At 37.5% G+C, this 22,247-nt stretch overlaps 1 protein-coding gene across 1 annotated transcript in view; it reads right to left on the bottom strand.

Annotated features, from left to right (window-relative positions):
- The window catches only part of PSMD14 (proteasome 26S subunit, non-ATPase 14), a 106,997-nt gene extending 92,221 nt beyond the window's left edge, over positions 1 to 14,776 (bottom strand). The window contains exons 1-2 of the mRNA XM_054478938.2: positions 9,849 to 14,776; positions 1,829 to 1,961 (exon numbers count right to left, since the gene is read on the bottom strand). The gene's annotated coding sequence lies outside the window, so the exon portion shown is untranslated. The remainder of the gene's footprint in view (positions 1 to 1,828; positions 1,962 to 9,848) is intronic.
- Positions 14,777 to 22,247: the final 7,471 nt, after the last annotated feature.

The raw sequence follows: 22,247 nt of genomic DNA, 5'->3' as shown, positions 1-22,247 counted from the left end.
CTCATTAGTAAGTTCTGTGCTAATTAACTTACAGCTTGTCAGTTATCATCAAAACTACATGTGAAAGACATTGTGAGCAGATTATGGATCTCTGAATTAGCATCAAAGATTTTAAAAACTGAACTCATTATACTAAAAGAAATACTATAGCATAAACATTAAACATATTAAGATAGTGTTCTAGAACCTACATAGATATTTTGTGTTATTTCAGATGTTGTAGAGATATACGCCTTTTTCACTAAGGAAATTCAACTGTGCTTCTCAATTATAACTTCAGAGTTAACCAATACAAGGTGGATTTACTGTATCAATCTGATTTAGTTTTAATGTTTAGAGTAATACAGAAGATACTCTTACAAGCTTGAAAACCTCACAGAAGAAGTTAAGAAATATCAAGTGTACTTATATGGCCTTAAATAACAAAAAGAAGTAATCAAATTTTAAAAATTAATAGCAGTACAACTAAGTAATTTAAAAATGACAACAAAGCAATTTTTTCTACTTGAAAATTGCTATGTCCTAAACAAAATTCCTCTTTTTCCTAAGTGTATGCTTTAGAAAATGGTATTATTACAAATTATATTCTAAATTAAATGCTAAGATTCATTTCATCCTTTGTCCATGTTGTTTTACGAGTTCAAATTGCTATATAAACTAAAACTCAATAACGTACTTATATATTATCCCCCACCAATCACGTTTGTTGAATTCTGGTAACAATTTAACAATGTTAATATTGCAAACTTTATTCAAGTCCACATACAGAAAAGAACTTTACTCAAGTGCACATACAGAAAAGAACACAAATGATATGGCCATGAAATCTTCAAAGTGAACACATCCATGTAACAATCACCTAGTTCAAGAAACAGAACATTATTGGCACCTCAGAAACGCCACCCAAGCCCCGCTTCCAGTCTATTCCACCCTGCAAAGGTAAAATTCAACTTTCAACAGCACAGATTAGTTTGGCTGCTTTTGAATTTTACATAAACAGAATCATATATTTTTTGTATCTGGCTTGTTTCATGTAACATGTTTATAAGACTCACAATTTTAAAAATTCCTTTTTTAAAATGAAAAGGCATATAAGAAAACGTGGTAATACAGACAAAATTTCCACTTCACAATCTTAACTCATCCCCCTAGTAGCAATATTTATAAATAAAATCTCCAACAAATACTCACTGAAATTCCTCAAATCAAATAAGGCATTCAACACACAGCACTTTTTAAAGGCTGAAAACGGGGGCGGGGGCGGAAATCCTGTATATTTTATAATATTAAAGCAATTCTCTAGAATATACTACCAAAGAAGAAAAAAATTTCTTTTGGACCATTTCAACCTTACAAACTTAAAGAACCAACAGAAAAAACAACAACGTACAGTATACATTAGAATATATATATTCTAGGCCAAAACTGATTCCCAGCTGTGTTCAGTTTATCTATTATCCCTCTGTGTTGTTTCTGATGACTTTACACAGACTCCAGATGCTGTGAATATACATGAGTGATGCAAGAAGCAGAGAGAAAGAAAATCTGGCAGGTCAAATTTGTTTCTGCAGCAAAATTAGATATCACAGCAAAGAGGAAACATATTTAACAAATTAAAACTTTAAGCTGAGATAACCAGGTTTAATAAAAATACTAACATTTGGGAATGAAGTATATTGATACATATTCTAAATCACACCACTTTTCAAAATCTGGTTATCAATCATATTCATAATTTGACATCTGTTAAAAATAATACATTTTCATACTATCTCTCTATCCATCCGTAAAATAATAATTAAAAGTAAAATACATTTTTAAACCTTACCTGGTCAGTAACTACAACTCTTAAGGTGTTAACCTTCAATTTGTTGAGTTTGACAAATTTCTTCTTAAAGAAAGCTCTTGCTAATTCTGGCAGGTACAACTTCCCCAGGTATATTTTATTTTTTCTTTCTCTCCTAAAAAAAGTAAACAAAATAAAATATAATTATTTTGATAATTTAAGGAGGAAAACTTTATACCAAAATCTTTAAAAGAATCAAAATTCCTAAAAATGAAGTAGAAATCAAAACTGTTTTTTAATAATCATTTTCTGAGAGTATAGAATGATCTACCTTATAGGGAGCTACAGAGCACAGTGATTAACCCTGTATCCAAATTTTATCTGTATGTTTCTCTCATGAACACTAACTCTGAAGATAGACATTTCAAAACTTTTAGTCTTTCCAGACATCTTTCCAAGAACAAAACAGCCTGGGCGCAGTGGCTCACGCCTGTAATCCCAGCACTTTGGGAGGCCAACTCCGGCGGATCACCTGAGGTCAGGAGTTCAAGACCAGCCTGGCTAACATGGTGAAACACTGTCTCTATTAAAAATACAAAAAAATTAGCCAGGCATGGTGGTGGGCACCTGTAATCCCAGCTACTCAGGGGGCTGAGGCAGGAGAATCGCTTGAACCCCAGAGGTGGATTGCAATGAGCCGAGAATGCGCCATTGCACTCCAGCCTGGGCAACAAGAATGAAACTCAGTCTCAAAAAAAAAAAGAATAAGATAAAAATTTACTTATATTTTTAGATAAGACAATTCATTCTATCATGTCATTACTGTGTAGGTTAACTGTACATTATTACAAATCTATCAAATAGTATGGAATATTAGTGGTTATTTTTCTTATACCCTGAAAATTTGCTATTTTATCATACTAGGAGGCATTAGTAGTCCATCATTTCTTAATCAATTATTCCCAAAACTATGCCAAAAACACTAAAATGACAAGAATATGGAAAAATGATAAGAACTGTCTAAAATAATGCAATAGTGAAAAAAATTATAGTTATTACATCATCCTTTCATTTTTATTGTGTTGTCCAAAGCACTGACCCATCTTTCAAAAAGATAGAGAACACTAGAGACTTCATCTTTGCAGTCTTTTTTCAGTCTTCATTTAGCACAGTTAAGAAATCAGAATTTTTCATTTTAGTAATGGCAAAAGGAAAAAAAGCAACAAAGAAAATGTTTCACATTACTACAAAATCAAAGATGAATGCGAAGGAGATAGATTATAGCACTCTAGGCTCTAACGATGACAATAAAATTGATGGTAGAAGCCAGGATTTACTAACTTCAGTACTACTGATATTCAGGACCAGATAATTTTTTGTTGTTCGTGGGGGTGTCTTGTGCATCATAGGATGTTTAATATCATCCCTAGCTCCACTAGACAACGGCAGCACCTATCCAGTTGTGACAATCAAAAATGTCTCCAAGCTTTACCAAATGTCCCCGGGGGACAAATGTTTGAAGCCATTTTTGATTGTCTCAAAAATCACTCTCAACTGAGAACCACTGATATAAACAAAATTTCAGACTATGTATCTTGAGATGATACTACCCTAGATTAATTTTCTCAAACTTAAGAACCAATGAGTGCTGGGAACAGTTTGGCAGTTCCTCAAAAAGTTAAACATAGAATTACCACTTGATCCAGCAACTCCACTCATTGGTATATACCCCATAAAACTGAAAACAAATACTCAAAATAAGTTCATGTACATGCATGTTTACACCATCACTATTCACAATAGCCAAAAGGTGGAAACAGTCCAAATGTCCACCAAAAAATGAATGGATAAACAAATTCTACTATAAACACATAAAGGAATATTGTAATATGAAATACTGTTCAGCTATAAAAAGAAATGAAGTACTACTTACTGGTACATGTTACAAGTTAGCTGAACCTGAAAATATCACACTATGTAAAAGAAGCCAGGCACAAAAGGTCACATGTTATGTGATTCCATGTATATGAAATATCCAATAAATCCATAGAGACAGAATGCAGACTGGTGGTTATCAGTGGGTGGGGAAGAGAGGAAAATGGAGAAAGTGCTAAATGGCTAAGATTTTTTTTTACCTTGGAATGACAGAAATGTTCTGGAACTAAACTGAGGTGGTAATGGCACACTGTGAATGGACAAAATGATACTAAACTGTTCATTTTAAAATGGTTAGTTTTATATTATGTGAATTTCCCCTCAATAGATTATTTTTTAAAGGGTCAATGAGTGAACAATATATTTCTAAAACCAAAAAAGTGACATTCTTACTCAGTTACTTATTCAACGAGAAAGGACTTCATCACACAACATTTTGCAATAAGAACTTGTTTTCTAAAGAGATATGTGACGTATTTTTTGATGTCTTGTGATGTTGATAAAATTCACACATGGAAAAATGCTAAAGTGTACACAAATGTGAATAAAAGGAAATGGATAATGTAGAAATTTTAAAAATCATTGGACTAATTCTAAATGGTGCCTATAAATCTAAAAATATAAATGTTTTGCAATTATGAAGGAAAGATTGCCATCCTATCTTCAACAAAATTATGAGCTCTCAATGTTTTCAAAAATATTGCAATTGGGAGGATGAAAAAAAGTCTGGATATGGATGGTGGTGACAGTTACATAACACTGTGAATATACTTAATGCCACTAAACTGTACACCAGAAAGTTAGAATAGTAAATTTTATGTGATGCATATTTTCACATACACACACACACACACAGGATGACAAATACAAGAACCAGAAGTAATAAGCTAGAGCCTACTAGAAATGTATTTGAAATACAGAACCGATCTATACAAGACAAGTATGTTCTAGGTTCATGCATGATGACTGATGAGCAGTTCATTCAAACCATGATGCCCATTCAAAGGATGATATATGAAGATATACGTACCTTCAAAACCAAGAAAATACAGAATAAACACTTGTATTTAGGCTGGGCGTGGTGGCTCATGCCTGTAATCCCAGCAATTTGGAAGGCCAATGCAGGCAGATCACTTGAGGTCAGAAGCTCGAGAACAGCCTGGCCAACATGGTAAAACCCTGTCTCTACTAAAAATACAAAAATTAGCCAGACATAGTGGCATACGCCTGTAATCCCAGCTACTGGGGAGGCTGAGGTAGGAGGACCGCTTGAACCCAGGAGGTGGAGGTTGCAGTGAGCCAAGGTGGTACCACTGCACTCCAGCCTGGGCGACACAGCAAGACACCATCTCAAAAATAAGTAAATAAATAAATTAATTAATTAAAATAAAAATTTGTATTTGCTATGTTTAAGCTTTACTAACATTTCTAATACAGTTGTTTTTTCACTATCCTTTTATGGTCTGCTGGGCCTAGATGGTAAATGGCGATGACTAATGACTATTTTGCCTGGTACATAAGAGTCAAGTATTATGACTCTACAGTCAGGGTGCCAGATTCAAATACTGGCTCTAACACTTATAAGTTCTATGTCCTTGAGTAAATTACCTCTCTCCTCCTCAGTTTCCTCATCTGCAAAATCGAGATCTATCTCACAGAGCCGTTTAGAAGATTAACAAAAACAATGGACACAAAAAAAACATTTAACACAATGCTTATCATATAGTAAGCATATAATAAACACTAGCTACTGTCATCAGCAACCCTATCCTGAGCATGGCTACCAACACAGATCCTTCTTCCTCACATAGTTTGCCACTTAATTGGGTTTCAAAACGCTGGGCATATTTCACATTACTAAATCACGCTGGAGATAGGGACTTGCATTTCGCAGAATTTAGCAGAAAGACTCACAAAGTGAATGTGTTATACTTAACATAAAAGGGAGCACTTTCAATTCTTAGAAATAAAAGCAATAAAAAGGTCGATGGATCTAAACCAAGTTTTTACAGCTATCAAAAAGTAGAAGACTCAAAAGCTCATTCATGATATAATCAACTTTATGGAAAATATTATCAGACAATATGAATAAAGTGTTTATACCTAACATAATGTTATACATACAGTAATATTTAGAATCCTAATTGGTAAAAATAGTACAAAAAAGGTATCAGTACTTTCAAAAGTTGATTACCTTCCACTTTTTCTTTCTCACTTTATGTCTGATTAGAACCTGATATTGCTAGATCATGTCCATGCTAGATTTAAAATAAATCAATTTTTGGCCGGGTGCAGTGGTTCATGCCTGTAATCCCAGCACTTTGGGAGGCGGAGGGGGGCAGATCACTTGAGGTCAGGGGTTCAAGACCAGCCTGGCCAACATGGCAAAACCCTGTCGCTACTGAAAACACAAAAATTAGCTGGGCGTGGTGACGGGTGCCTATAATCCCAGCTACTCAGGAGGCTGAGGCAGGAGAATCACTTGAACCCAGAAGGTGGAAGTTACAGTGAGCCGAGATCGCGCCACCGCACTCCAGCCTGGGTGACAGAACGATACTCCATCTCAAAAAAAAAAAAAAATTACTTTTCAGACTGATGCTCAATCCTTTTCAAGCTACTCCATATTTGTTATCTTGCTGTATTTCTAATTCCTCTGTTTTCTTATTTGTGCAAAGTAGTTAAAACTTCATATTCTCACTTTCTTAAGGACTTTTTTCCAGTGGAAGATCTTGAGTGAGTCAACATTAAATTTAATTATATAAATAGGATTTTGAAAGCAAGATTTCCGCAACTTAGAAGAGTGAGAATGGTGGCTGGGCACGGTGGCTCACACCTGTAATCCCAGCACTTTGGGAGGCCGAGGCGGTTGGATCACCTAAGGTCAGGAGTTTGAGACCAGCCTGGCCAACATGGCGAAACCTGGTCTCTACTAAAAATATAAAAACTAGCCGGGCGCGATAGCAGGCACCTGTAACCCCAGCTAGGCAGGCTGAGGCAGCCTGGGAGGTGGAGGCTGCAGTGAGCCAAGATCATGCCACTGCACTCCAGTCTGGGCAACAGAGCAAGGTTTCATCTCAAAAGAAAAAAAAAAAAAAAAAGGAAGAGTGAGAACAGACTCATCATAAATAATCTATTATGGAGTTTCCTAATTTCAGCATTTGAGTAAGTCATCCATCTGTATCTGTGGGGAATTGGTTCCAGGATACCAAAATCATGGATACACAAGTCTCTGATATAAAATGGCATAGTACCCTATTTGCATATAACCTATGCACATCCTCCTATATACTTTAAAATCATTTTTAGATTACTTATAATAACTAATACAATTAAATACAATACAAATAGTTATACTATATTGCTTAGGGAATAATGAAAAAAAATGTCTATACATGTTCAATATAGATGCAATTTTTTTTTCCTTTTTTGAGACAGAGTCTCGCTCTGTTGCTCAGGCTGGAGTGTAGTGTCGCAATCTCAGCTCACTGAAACCTCTGCCTCCAAGGTTCAAACGATTCTCCTTCCTCAGCCTGTCCAGTAGCTGGGATTACAGACACACGCCACCATGCCCGGCTAATTTTTATATTTTTGTATTTTTAGTAGAGAAGGGGTTTCGCCATGTTGGCCAGACTGGAACTCCTGACCTCAGGTGGTCCGCCTGCCTCAGCCTCCCAAAGTGCTGGGATGACAGGCGTGAGCCACCATGCCTGGCCTAGACGCAACTTTTTTCCAAATATTTTCAATTTGTAGTTGGTTGAATCTACAGATGCGGAACCCGCAGATATGGAGGGCTGACTCAAGAAATTTAGTGGCATGCACTGAGAGAATTTATAATTTATCGGGGGAGGTGGGTAGAAGAAGCTTGACACAAACCCATAAAAAATATGTAAAGGGAAAGGACAGCAGTGTAGACTGAAAAAGGCTCTTGAACCAGTTGACCTCAATTTGAATCCTGGCTTCACAACCTACTCACTATATGACACTAATTTTTACCCTCTTCTAGACTCCAGACCTCATTTATAAAGTGGGGATAATACCTACTTTGCAAGTCTGTTGTAAAAATATGTCCAAAGCAATTTATAGTGCCTGGAACATCCAAGGTACTCAATAAATGTTGTCGTTGCTATTCTTGTTATAATTGTTATTATTATCATTTTAGAACTAGAAGAGATTATTTAATCCAGTTCTCCCATTTCACAAATAAGGTCACCAAAGTATCGCACACAAAGCAGAATATGAAATGTCAAAATGACTGCAACAAACAGGGAATATGACAAGTTCCTGAGCAAGAAATCACATGGATATTCAGGCAAGGCTTTCACAGGTGGACACTGAATTATTAAATGAACATTACTACAAAATTGAAAATTAAAAAAGCACAATTGCTTCTTGTTACTGAAATAAGAGGACTAGATTAAATAATCTCTTCCACTTCTAAGATAATAACAACAACAGCAATAACATTTATTGATTTTCATACATATGGTTCACAAACTATATATGAACAAGCACATGGTTTACATGGCCAGTATAAAAATAAGATGAACCCATGTCAAACAGATTAAAATTCAGCTTTTTTTTTTTTTGAGACAAAGTCTCACTCTGTTGCCCAAGCTGGAATGCACTTGCGCGATCTTGGCTCACTGCAACCTCCACCTCCCATGTTCCACCTCCAGCCTCCTGAGGTAGCTGGGAATACAGGCACGTGCCACCATGCCCGGCTGATTTTTTTGTACTTTTAGTAGAGACGGGGTTTCACTATGTTAGCCAGGCTAGTCTTGGCCAGGCTGGATCACCTCATGATCTGCCCACTTCAGCCTCCCAAAGCGCTGGGATTACAGGCGTGAGCCACCGCGCCCGGCCTAAATTAAAATGGCAATATATTATTTACCAAGCACTTTAGGCTGAAAAAAAAACAAAAAACAAAAAACTCCCAAAGTCAACAGGTGAAGCATCAATAAAAGATCGTAACTTGAAAACTTTCTTCCCTTGGCAAGATTTAGGGACAAATTCAAGACAACATTTAGCCTTTTTCACTAAATAGCACTTCACTAAACACACCTTAACTGTAGTTAATTCAGAACCACTATATATCTTAACCTCTAAACTTCAAATGAGTCAGCTGGTAGGTAGCCTTACGTGACAGGAAGGCCACCATTATATTAATCATCTCCACTAAAACTATGTTCATGTTTTTGTTATTTCTACAGTATCAGTGCATGTCTTGTTGCTTTTCTCAAACACATTAAGTCAGAAGCACTAAAAACACACTTGTGACCAGTGGAACAAAATCACTTTCACACTATAACTCTATTTTATGCTCATTTTTAAACCCTTTCCCCTGCCTTTCCATAAAATTTTTATCAACTTATATTACCATTTATTTTCTCGAGAATTTTTCGTTCAGTCACTAGGTTTATAGACTCAAAAGTTCACATTCTTTTTCTTCTGACAGACACAGAGCTACATCCCCAGGAAAATTAAGTTGCAAGATGTAACATACGGTAGCAGATTTCTACTTTACTTAAAACGAGAAATGTAATCAATTCACCAACAATTACTCAATTGGTATGATATTGAAAGTAAGTTAACAGGCATAGTAGCACACTTTGTTTTTAAGATATTCAAGGTCCAAAAGCAGTGTATCTGCAGGACTTTTGTTTATTTTTTGGAGGGAGTTGAAAACCTAACACTAACAGAAAAAGGGTCAAGGGTTACAGGAAGGACAAGAGATAAAACAAACGTATTCAATGGGAAAGTTAATTCTACTCTCTCTCCCTTGTTTCCCCGGTCTGCTTTGAAGTTTTTCAAGACAGGAACAACCATGGATAGAGCACAGACAAACAGGCGATAAACAAGGATTCTCTCTATATAGAGGGAAGAGGTTCCCATGATGTGAATTCGGCCAAACAGAAAAGAATGCAGAAAGGAGACAACATCCAGACCTGACCCTGCCAGAGATCCCTGAGAGCAGGCGAAGAGAATGAAGGAGCCTGGGCTCCTCCCTCGCGGCCCAGGCCTCCTGTGGCAACTCAGCTGGGCAACGTGACTCAGGAAAGCACGGGGCTGGCGGCGGCCTAGCACGGCTGCCTCCCCGGACCTCCCAGGCCTGCCTTCTGGGTCTTACCTGAAGACGGGCGGGAGCCGGATGCCGCGATCTGGACCCTTGTCTTGCCTCTGCGGTGACGCGAAGACAGAGGCAACAGCAGCAGCGGCGCAGACCCGACGCGGTTCTGACTGCAAACCCGCGATGAATCAGCCCGATTCCATTCAAAAGAGTTGCCCGGGCCTCCGCCGCGAAGCACTTCCGGGTTCACTAGTCTGCTTCGGCTTCCGTTCCCCGACGGCCAATTGGAGACGACGGGGAGTCAGGCGGATGTCCAGGAGGAGCGCTTGGGACAGACGGCGCGGGCGGCCCGGCGTCTCCTGTCTCCGGCAGGACTGTGAGGCGGAACTTAGCGCCCTGGTCGCTCGCGCCCCGCCGACGCCTCCTTTTTCTCTCCCTACCTCTGCGCTCTCCAGCCGCCGCTGAGATCTGGGACGGCGGCACATCCGGCCCGGGAGACGACTGGCTAGGAAATGGAACTGTTAGTATTTTGAAGCCCAGATCCCCTTTCGTTTTGGTGTTCACTACTATTATGGCCCTCCTCAAAAACTAAAAGGTTCATTTGAGCTAGATTTAACTTGGTTATCTGAGAAGAAAATTTTTTAAAAAGAGGGGGGATGCTGTGATTAGAGGGGACTGTTAAGACGCCCTTTTCCGTAAGTCCGCTTTATCCACCTCTTGTCATTATTGCCTTGCAAGGATTGGATTTCAGGGAAAACTAATGTTTCCCAAATGTTCAAACCACCTGTTTTAAGCCGAGTTTAGTTTACAGGGTTTAAAGAGTCATTTATTCACATTTCTCCATGTAATTATCGGCAATCACGTTTTACTCATGATCTACTTTGTGCTAGGTTTTCAAAAAGCAAAGTTGCAGAGGATATACTTGACAAGTTGATATTACACTCTAGGTCTAGGTACAGTCTCTGTTTAAGGCAGCTTGTTTGCCACGTTCCTGTCACTTTCTCCAATATGTTCCAAATAACAAGCATCTTTAAAGCATTGCTAAATCAAGAATGGTGATGAATCTACTGGACAGAGGGTGAGGAAAGATTACAGCGCCTGGATCCAAACTGTGATTTGAGTAGCACAATTGCATTAGATTTTTGCTTTAAGATATTAATACCTTTAAAAACACAAAGATTATTTTACTCATAGGTAATATTTGGATCCACATCTTTATGCTTACCCCCAAAACCTATGCCTCTCTATTCATTTTTTATGGGAGGAGGGGGTGAATAGCCCCATCCTCCAAATAATTTTCCTAATCAGAAACTTAAGAGTATGAACACTTGCCTCTTTTTCACCTCTCCCCACTGGCCTCCCAATTAACCACTGTAGAAACCATGAAATGTGTAATCTCCATAACAGCTTTTCCAATCCACCACTTCCCCTTCTAAATACTCCCCACTTTGGCCTTAACTCCGACCTTCCTCACTTCGTTTTTATTTTATTTTATTTTATATGTATTTATTTATTAATGCATTTTTGAGTTAGGGTCTTGCTTTGTCGCGCAGGCTGGAGTGCAGTGGCGCCATCTGGGCTCACTGCAACCTCCCCATCCCCAGGCTCAAGCAACCCTCCCACTTCAGCCTCTTAAGTAGCTAGGACTACAGGCGCTTGCCACCATGCCCAGTTAATTTTTATTTATGTTTTTATTTATTTTATTTTTTTAGTAGAGACAGGATTTCACCATGTTCCCCAGGCTACTTTTTTAGAATGCGCTTTGATCTTTCCGCCTTCGGTCTGATTCCTTTTAATCCATTCTCCACCTCATTGGTAAAAATTTTTGTGCTATATGTAGTCATGCTCCTTTATTTAAAATTCCACTAGTGGCTCCCCATAACATTCATTATAAAGGTCAAAAAAAAAAAAAACCCCTTAAACTTTGTTTGGAGCACCTTTTGCTCCAGCCATACTAAAGTATTTAGCTGGGGAATAAGATGTCCATAGGGCTTTGAAAAACGCTAACATATTCCTGAGACTGTAGAAGGTGCTTAGGGTGTGCACATGCCTAGGGTTATGTGAACACTCAAGATAGGCCTGAGAAGGCCCTGAGCTCTAATCTCTGGGTGACCTTGAGGCACTACAGAAGCAAGAAGTGAAGGCTAAGGCAGAATTATTTAGTTGGTTGGTGCAAAAAATTGCGGTTTTGTTATTTCAACGAAATTACTTTGGTACCAACCTAATATAAAGTGCTTGGCTGATTGTTGAAGGCTTGTCCCAACGTAAGTACTAAACCCCTCAGGAAAGACTGGGAGATTTTTTGGTTGAAGGTGTTTAAGAAAACCTGTCTCTCTAATCATTAGCTGACCACTAAGCTAACTGAGCAGAAACCTGAGTGGTCACACACAATAAACAATACAGACTTTAAAGAATTCGTTCATAAGCTAGGTGCAGTGGCACACGTGTATTCCCAGCTACTCAGGAAACTAAGGCCAGAGGATCCCTTGAGTCACCAACTCAGACCCTATCTCTAAAAAAAAAAAAAAAAGAATGAGTTCAGAAAAGTCACTAAACCAACAACTACTACAACAAACAGAGACAACAGTGAAGCTTGGGGAGCGGGTAGAATCTGATTTCCAGTGTTGCACATTATATTATTTAAAATGTTCAGTTTTCAAAATAGTTAAGATACATGGAAAGAAACAAGCATGTATGGCCCATACACAGGATAAAAATTAATCAATAGAAACTCACCTAGGAAGCCTACATGCTGGACTTACTAGATAAAAAGGCTTTAAATCAGATATTTTCAATATGTTACAAAGCTAAAGGAAACCATGTCTAAAGAACTAGAGGAAAGTATGAGATGTTTCATCAAATAGATGATAAAGACAAATCATTTTTTAAAACCCAAATAATTCTGGAGTTAAAAAGTATAATATGCCATGACAGAGACAAATTTTAAATTTTTTTTAAAATAAAATAACAAAAAGGTATAATAAAGTGAAAAGTTTACTAGAGGGGCTCAACCCCAGATTTGAGCAGGGAGAAAAAAAAATCAGCACACTTCAATATAGGTCAGTTGAGATTATCTAGTCTGGGCAACAGATTGAAAAGAGAAAGAAGAAACATGAACAGGCCTCAAAGTCCTGTGGTACACAGTCAAGCACACCAACATGCGCATAATGGGAATTTCAGAAGAAGACGAGAAAAAGAAAAGGGCAGGCATAATACTTGAATAAAAGAATGGCCAAAAACTTCCTAAATTTAATGAGAAATATTTATCTACACATCCAAGAAGCTTAACAAATGCCAAGTGACATAAACAAATCCACACCTCAACACATTGTAATTAACCGATTAAAAGTCAAGGGCAAAGAGAGACTCTTGAAAGTGGCCACTTTCAAGAAGAAAAGCCACAAAGAGAGAAGCCACTCATCACATAATCCTCCATAAGATTTACAGTTGATGCCATGAAGGCCGAAAGGCAGGGGATGACATACTCAACGTGCTGAAAGAAAAAGATCATCAAGTAAGAATTTTACCTCCAGCAAAACTATCCTTCAAAAATGAAGGCGGTATTAATACTTTCCCAAAATGTATGTATATACAAAGATAGAATTTGTCACTAGGACATCTTCCTTGCAAGAAATACTAAAGGGAGTCCTTCAGAATTAAATTGACACTAGACAGTAATTCAAATCCACATGAGGGAATAAAGAACACTTGTAAAACTAACTACATAAGTAAATATAAAAGTATAATTTTTTAATTTGTGACTCGTTTTTCTATTTGATTTAAAAGACAATTGCATGAAGCAATAATTATAAGTCTATATGGGCTTATTGTAAGATATTAATATGACAGTAACAGAAGGGAGAGGAAGGAGGGAAAGAATAATGGAGGAATGAAGCCATATAGTAGCAAGTCTTTGTGTACTATTGAAATAAAGTTGTTATTAATCCAAACTAGATTGTTATAACGTGTTAATTATAATCCCCAGAGCAGCTGCTAAGAAAATACTTTTAAAATATATGAATAAAGGACAAGGAAATTAAAATGGCATACTTGAAAATGTATATTTAACACAACAAAAGGCAGCAGCAATTAAGAAATAGAGGAATAAAAAAGACACAGGACATAAAGAAAACATCGCAAAATGACAAATGTAAATCCTACCTTATCGATGTCAACAATCCAAAGGATTTTCCTTAAAAAAGAAAGGCTGGGCGCAGTGGCTCACACCTGTAATCAGCACTGTGAGAGGCCAAGGCTGGAGGATTGCTTGAGTCCAGGAGTTCGAGACGAGCCTGGGCAACATTCTAAAACCTCATCTCTACTAAAAAATACAAAAAATTAGCCAGGTCTGGTGGCACATGCCTGTAGTCCCAACTACTTAGGCAGCTGAGGTAGGATGATCGCTTGAGCCCAGGAAATGAAGTCCGAAGTGAGCCCCGATCATGCCACTACACTCCAGCCTTGGTGACACAGTGAGACCTTGTCACAAAAAAAAAAAAAAAAAAAAAATAGAGACTTTATTCCAGTGAATAGTTTGCAGTCTTTTGTACCAAACAAAGGTGTGATTCAAGTAAACAAAAAGGATTGTCTTCTTAGAGAAAGTTCGCACCCAGGTTCCCCCTCTACTCTGCTATGCAAATGAGGAATAAAAGCTTGTTTAGTTTTGATTGGTTGATGCAGGTCACAGTGTATCAGTTAGGTCCAGGTGGTGAAAAGAGACTTTCTAGCAGTTGTTTATTGAGGCAGTGTAAACAGGAACAGACAGCTATGAATGACCCAAAGTCTCATAAGCTTGTTGCTTCTCTCAGAATACAGAGTACATGTGTGATCTCTAGTCAGCAAATGGCTGCTTGGCTCCATTTTGAATTTAGGACCAGTTAGCCACTCAGGATCCATCTTGAAGGATTAGCTCTTTCAGGATTCACATCAGTCAGTATATTAAATATAAATGGAATAAAAACTCCAATTAAAAGGTAGAGATTGGCAGAATACACTAAAAAAAAAAAAAAAAAAATCTAGCTATATCTGTCCACAGTTACACTTTAGATTCAGTGACACAGGTTGAAAGTAAAAGGATGAAAAAAAGTACCATCTAAATAGTACCTAAAATAGCACAGCCACTTTAGAAATTGTTCTGGCATTTAAAAAATAAAAATGCAATTATCATTTGACCTAGCAGTCCCACTTTATATTTACCAAAAATAAATACAAACATGTGCCCACACCAAGACTCTTGACCGCAACAGTTCATAGCAACTTTACTAATAAAAGCCCTAAACTGGACACAATCTAAATGTTTGCCAGCTGGTGAATAAATAACGTCTGGTATGTCTTTACAATGCAATATTAACAATAAAAAGGAAACTACTAATATATGCAAGAACAAGGATGAATTTCAAAAACATCACGCTGCAGAAAAGTAAGATGTGAAAGAGTGCATACTGTACAATACCCCTTAAAAGGACTCTAAACAAATCAAGTCAAATAAGCAGTGACAGAAAGCAAATCAGTTGTTGTCTTTGTGGTTCATAGTAGAGTTAGGTGGGAGGATTAACTGCACAGGGGCATGAGGGAACTTTTTGGTTTGTTAAAAATGTTCTATATTTTTATCGTGGTGATAGTTTGTCAAAACTCACCAAATTGTACACTAAAAATGGGTGCATTTATGGTTGATTATTTATGCCTCCATAAAGTTGATTTAAAAGAAAAAACCTCAAAGTTGTTATTTTCCCTCATTCTTTTAGCCATACCAAAGTATTTGCTATTAAATCATGCTGTCATATGCCTTAGAATCTTCAGACCTATTGTTTCTCCACTCTGAATGTCTTTTCTCCCATCTCCTATCCCCACACTCTTTCCCACATTTTGCTGGGGGGTGTTGATCAGTCAATACCCTCTCATATAATCCTACCCTATAGCCCTACTCTGTAATCTTTGATTTACTTGTCTGCCTTACCATCTAAACTTTAAAATTCTTAACAGCGGGGAGCATGGCCTGGTCATAGTAGATATTTACAATTAATGTTGGATATCAAAGGTACTTATCCAGATACTTTGCTTGCTAAGAATACTTTAAAAGATCAGGAACATTTTAAATCCAGATATAACTCCTCTTGAAATAATCAATTCCTTAAAAACAAACAAAAAAACAAGCAAATTTATGCAATTTATATAGCTACATAACTGATACGAATATTACATGCTAATGCTTTTTTTTTTTTCTTGAGACAGAGTCTCACACTGTCACCCAGGCTAGGGTGCAGTAGCACGATCTTGGCTCACTACAACCTCTGTCTCCCCAATTCAAGCGATTCTCGTGCCTCAGCCTACCACGTAGCAGGAATTAGAGGTGTGCACCACCATGCCAGCTAATTTTTTTTATATTTCTAGTAGAGACAGGGTTTTGCCATGTTGCCCAGGCTGGTCTCGAACTCTGGGCTCAAGTGACCCTCGCACTTCAGCCTCCCAAAGTGCTGGGATTACAGGTGTGAGCCACAGCTCCCAGCCCATATGCTAATGCTTAAAGCAATTATTGTTTGGGTTAGACCCAAGATGGCTTTGGAAACCACCTCAGTGCACAAAATTGTGAAATATTTAATTTTCTGAAATATTTAGTTTTCTAAAATCATAAAATGACAAGAGTTCACATTATTAAATATGTAATGTATGTTGTGTTGTGTCAGAAAGAAGCCTTCCTGCTCATTTGGTATCCACTGAATCTGGCAAGTTTATTAAATGAAGGACTGACTAGTGGCATTACTACATACATGTTCCAAACCTTAAAATGCATCAACCTTACTGTAAATATTTCTTCCTATTTATAAAGAGCTCTAAATACAGTTCCTTTCATATACAAAGTATGACTAAATGTCTAGTAAGAAATTGTAAGAGTAAATTTTCAGATTACCCAGATTTACAATTATGAATATCAAAAAGGGCTGTTGCCATTTGAATTTTTAAGAAATGTTTAAGAAACTGAATTTTTAAGAAACGCATTGTTTTCTGTTCAAAATTTAAAATCAGCTTTGTCATATTTAATTATGTTTTTTGAGTTATATAGTTTTTGAGTATTATAAAGATCCAGCAAAAGAAAAAGAAAAAATAGGAAAATATTTACATATTAAAGTACAGTGAATTAAGTTAATGTATAAGGCCAATAGAATAATTGTTACTTCTGCCAGATGGTATTTTACATTTTGATAAAGGGATATATTCTTAATCATATATGTCAAGGAAAAGCGACCATATGTTGTTAAACACTTCCAATTTGTCATTTAATTTAAAAGGCACTACTGATATTGCCATGTTTGTTTTTTTTTTTTTTTTTTTTTTGGTGATGTAGTCTATTCCTGGTGTCAATAAAATGTAATCTCTTCAAGTAATTTCCTTAGTTTTCTCCAACTGTTTGATCCAATAATTCAATGAAGAATTGCCTTAGCATCTACAAGGAAAGAACACCATACAGTGGATAAATCAGAATCCAGAGTGTATATTCAAGTTACTACTGGGCAAGAAGCATAACCTCTGTTTTCAAGAAGCCTCTAGAATTTAATTTACTATATTCTAGTAAAATGAATAAAATATATAGAGTAAATCAAATGATTACAAATTGGTTTGCCTTAAAGTTCAGAAACCAATATATTCTTTTTTTTGTTTTGTTTTTGAGACAGTCTCACTCTGTTGCCCAGGCTAGAGTGCAGTGGCACCATCTTGGCTCACTGCAACCTCTGCCTCCTGGGTTCAAGTGATTCTTGTGCCTCAGCCTCCCAAGTAGCTGGAATTACAGGCGCACACCACCACACCTGGCTAAGTTTTGTATTTTTAGTAAAGATGGGGTTTCACTATATTGGCCAGGCTGGTCTTGAGCTCCTGACCTCAAGTGATCCACTCGCCTCAGCCACCCAAAAGGCTAGGATTACAGGTGTGAGCTACCGCACCTGGCCCAGTATATTATTAAGAAAAAAAAAAAAAAAGAGGGTGACTATATTACAAAACAATTTTCCTCTTTACAAAAAGAAGTTGAATGAAAAAAAATTAAGGAAGACACAGAAAATAGCATTCAGTCTACAATAGAAAAGGGAAACTTAGATTATTATTAAAACAAAGATTTTATGTGCCTTTATTTCCTCTACTTTTTTGAGAAGAATATCTCAGCCCCTCTTCCTCTGTCACTCTTCACCCATTTCTCTTCTCACGCTACAGGGCTCCATGGATTATTTCTTTCAGGCTTAAAGTCTGAATTACCATCTATATGCTGAAGACTTGCAGATTTCTATTGTCTGTGCATCTCTCTTCTCCAGACTTTTCATGTTACATGGCTGTCACTATCTATTCTCCAGTTGATGGACATTTGGGTTTTTTCCAATTTTTTGCTATTATGAACAACGCTGCTATGAATATTCTGTGTGTCCCCTGGTGTATCAGATCAAGAGATTCTCAAGAATATTTACCTAGAAGTAAAATGGCTAGATTCTAAGACATACATGTCAATTTTACTAGATAGTACCAAATTGTATTCCAATGTGATGTTCAAAATATCGCATTACTTTGTGCCATCACTAACAGTGTTGTTAGACTTGTTTATTTTTGATAATCTAATGAAAATAGAGTGATATATTATGTGTTTTAATTTGCATGTTTCTAATTACTAATAAGATTGAATGTGTTTCATATTTGTTGGCCATTTATATTTTTTCTTTTCTGAAATGCTAATTCATGACTTGGGCACATTTTTTCCTCTAGAGTTAACTATCCTTTTTTGCATGCTTTCAAACTCTCATTCATGCTTAGTAAAATGAAACTCAACGAGGATATGTTACATGGGAAAGGTAATGTAGTTAGTAGCAGAACTCAAAATTCATAGTACCAGTATGTGGGATTGGGGGAGGGAAGCAATTTATATGCAACCAATATCATTTCCTTCTGTGTTACATATTTTTTTCTAAAGTGAACACAAGTGAAATATTAAGTTTCAGTGACACTTAAGATTGTGTTGCCAGGCATGGTGGCTCACGCCTGTAATCAGCAAAGGAGACCAAGGCAGGCAGATCGCTTGAGCCCAGGAGTTCTAGGCTAGCCCAGGCAACATGGTGAAACCCTCTCTCTACAAAAACAAAAATAAGAAAAAGAAACCCCAAAATTAGCCAGGTTTGGGGCATGTGCCTGTAGTCCCAGCTACTTGGGGGGCTGAGGCAGGAGGATCATCTGAGCCCAGGGAGTTTGAAGCTGTAGTGAGCCATCATTGTGTCACTGTACTCCAGCCTGAGTGACAAAGTAAGACCTTGTCTCAAAAAAAAAGAAAGATTGTGTTTGACACTTGATTGCATATGATCACCTCCTTTCTGAGCCAGACAGACATGGGCTTTGCAGGCAAATGAGATTGGAATGCTATTCCAGGGATGCTACCCTCAGAGTGAGTCTTGAGAAGTCACAGGTCTGTTCATTATATTGGCAAATAACTAAGGAAATTTTCCAAACAAACTTTCCACCAATCCTGGAACTCATATTTGGGGGATGGAGTGTGGAACTGTGTAGTGTAATAAAGATGCCCATATGAGTCTGATCTGTCCATTACTTTGGATGTATCTACTCACTGTCTAAAGTGATTGAGACACAAAACCAAAATAAAGTGAATTTCTTATTGTCTGTCATGAGTATCACAGGCAGTACACAAGATAATTTCAGATGATTCATGAACATTTTCTGTATTAATGGGAATATACTTATTTTGATGTATAATAGAAAAATACAAAAAGAACATATCAGACCTGTGATATGATTTCTTTTTTTTTCTTTTTAAAATTTTTGAAAGAGGGTTTCACTCTGTCGTCCAGGCTGGAGTGCAGTGGGCGATCACGACTCACTGCAGCCTTGATCTCCCGGGCTCAAGTGGTCCTCCCACTTCAGCATCCCAAATTGCTGAGACTACAGGCACGAGCCACCACACTGGCTTCTTTTAGAATCTTATATCTAACTTTTATCACCACACTTTATCACAAAGAAAAAGCCACAATAATAATTATTTTAATAATAGAACACATGAATAAAGATGAGAATAATTTGGGGTTTTTAACCTAGAAAATAAGACTAAGGGATGAATTCAAATGAATGCTAAATTATTTCAAGAAAAATGCTGAATGTCCTCTATTCCACAGAAGACACAGAATGATAATTATGAAGAGCTTTATTAATTATAAATAAAGAAGGCTTTATAACTATAAGGATAAAATACAGTATTTCAGGGCTGGGCACAGTGGTACATGCTTCTAATCCCAGCACTTTGAGAGACCCAAGTGGGCCAATCGCTTGAGCTCAGGAGTTGAGACCAGCCTGGGCAACATGGTGAAGCCCTGTCTCTACAAAAAAATGCAATAATTAGCCAGGCATGGTGGTGCATGCCTGTAGTCCCAGCTACTTGGGAGGCTGAAGTGGGAGGATCGCTTGAGCCTGGAAGATTGAGGCTTCAGTGAGCCATGATTATGCCATTGCACTCCAGCCTGAGTGACAGAGTGAGACCTGTCTCCAAAAAAAAAAAAACAACAACAAAAAAAAGTATTTTCGTTCTTAAGAGCTTTGAAAAAAGATGAATGAGGAGGTAACCAATTTTTTAATAATAATGTCCTATCTTCCATTTATTACTCAAGAAGTTGTATAGATGAAAGAAGCTAAAGTACCTCCCCTAAAATTATTAGGATGCAGGGCAGCCAAAGAAGGTAGAAGAGGGAAGAGACCTTACCCCCCAGTATCTCTGGACTATGACTTTTCTTTTTTAAAAAATTTTGAGATGGTGGACTCGTTATATTACCCTTCTGGCCTTAAACTCTTGGTCTCAAGTGACCCTCCCGCCTCAGCCTCCCAAGTAGCTGGGATTACAGACGTGCACCACCATGAGACCTTTTTAAAAAAAAAATTATTTTTTTTAAATTTTACTTTCAGTTCTGGGATACATGTGCTGAACATGCAGGTTTGTTACATAGGTATACATCGTCACTGGTCATTAGAGAAATGCAAATCAAAACCACAATGAGACACCATCTCATGCCAGTTAGAATGGCGATCATTAAAAAGTCAGAAAACAACAGGTGCTGGAGAAGATGTGGAGAAATAGGAACACTTTTACACTGTTGGTGGGAGTGTAAATTCGTTCAACCATTGTGGAAGACAGTGTGGCGATTCCTCACGGATCTAGAACCAGAAATACCATTTGACCCAGCAATCCCATTACTGGGTATATACCCAAAGGATTATAAATCATTGTACTATAAAGACACATGCACCTGTATGTTTATTGCAGCACTATTCACAATAGCAAAGACTTGGAACCAATCCAAATGCCCATCAATGATAAGACTGGATTAAGAAAATGTGGCACATATACATCATGGAGACCTTTTTTTGAACTAACATCAGTGATCACTTGGATACACTGTTTATGTGCCTTATTGCTTAAGACAACTACATCAAATCACTACTGGATGACTTAACAAACTGGTTTTTATTCCAGGATTCAGATAAGTATGGTATTGTCATTTGGTTTTGTTTCAACATGCTCAATTACTGTTTGCATAAAATTTTGCACTCTTCTTAAGAATTGGAGTAAAAAATATTTTTCTTAATTCCATAAAATCCTCAAACTGGGGCCAATTTGAATGTTGAAGATGGGAGGAGGGTGAGATTGAAAAACTACCTATTGGGTATTATGCTGATAATCTGGGTGACAGAATTATCAGTACACCAAATCCTCTCAATCCCCAATTTACCCATGTAACAAATCTGCACATGTACCCCTTGAACCTAAAATAAAAGTTAGAAAAAAAATAATTTACAAAACTAAAAATAAATACTTTAAAGCCAAAAAACAAAAAATAAATAAAATCCTCAAACTGTATTTTTACTCTTAAAAATACTTTTAAGTGAGGCCAGGTGCGGTGGCTCACGCCTGTAATCCCAGCACTTTGGGAGGGCCGAGGCGGGTGGATCATTTGAGATCAGGAGTTTGAGACCAGCCTGGCCAACATGGTGAAGCCTCATCTTTACTAAAAAAAAAAAAATACAAAAATTAGCTGAGCGTGGTGGTACATGCCTGTAATCCCAGCTACTCCGTAGGCTGAGGCAGGAGAATTCCTCGAACCCAGGAGGCAGAGGTTGCAGTGAACCAAGAGCGCACCACTGTACTCCAGTGTGGGTGACAGAGCAAGACTCCGTCTCAAAAAAAAAAAAAAAAAAACAACTTTAAGTGTATTTTTTTTTTTTTTTTTGAGACGGAGTTTCACTTTTGTTGCCCAAGCTGGAGTGCAGTGGCGCAATCTCGGCTCACTGCAACCTGTGCCTCCCGGATTCAAGAGATTCTCCTGCCTCAGCCTCCCACGTAGCTGGGATTACAGGTGCGTGCCACCCCCGGCTAAATTTTTCTATTTTTAGAAACAGGGTTTCAACATGTTACCCAGGCTGGCCTTGAAC

The sequence above is a fragment of the Pongo pygmaeus genome, chromosome 11, assembly GCF_028885625.2.
Source record: "Pongo pygmaeus isolate AG05252 chromosome 11, NHGRI_mPonPyg2-v2.0_pri, whole genome shotgun sequence".
NCBI classification, from domain to species: Eukaryota; Metazoa; Chordata; class Mammalia; order Primates; family Hominidae; genus Pongo; species Pongo pygmaeus.
The sequence above is the reverse complement of the archived record's forward strand: the minus strand, read 5'-3'. Positions and strand labels throughout refer to the sequence as shown.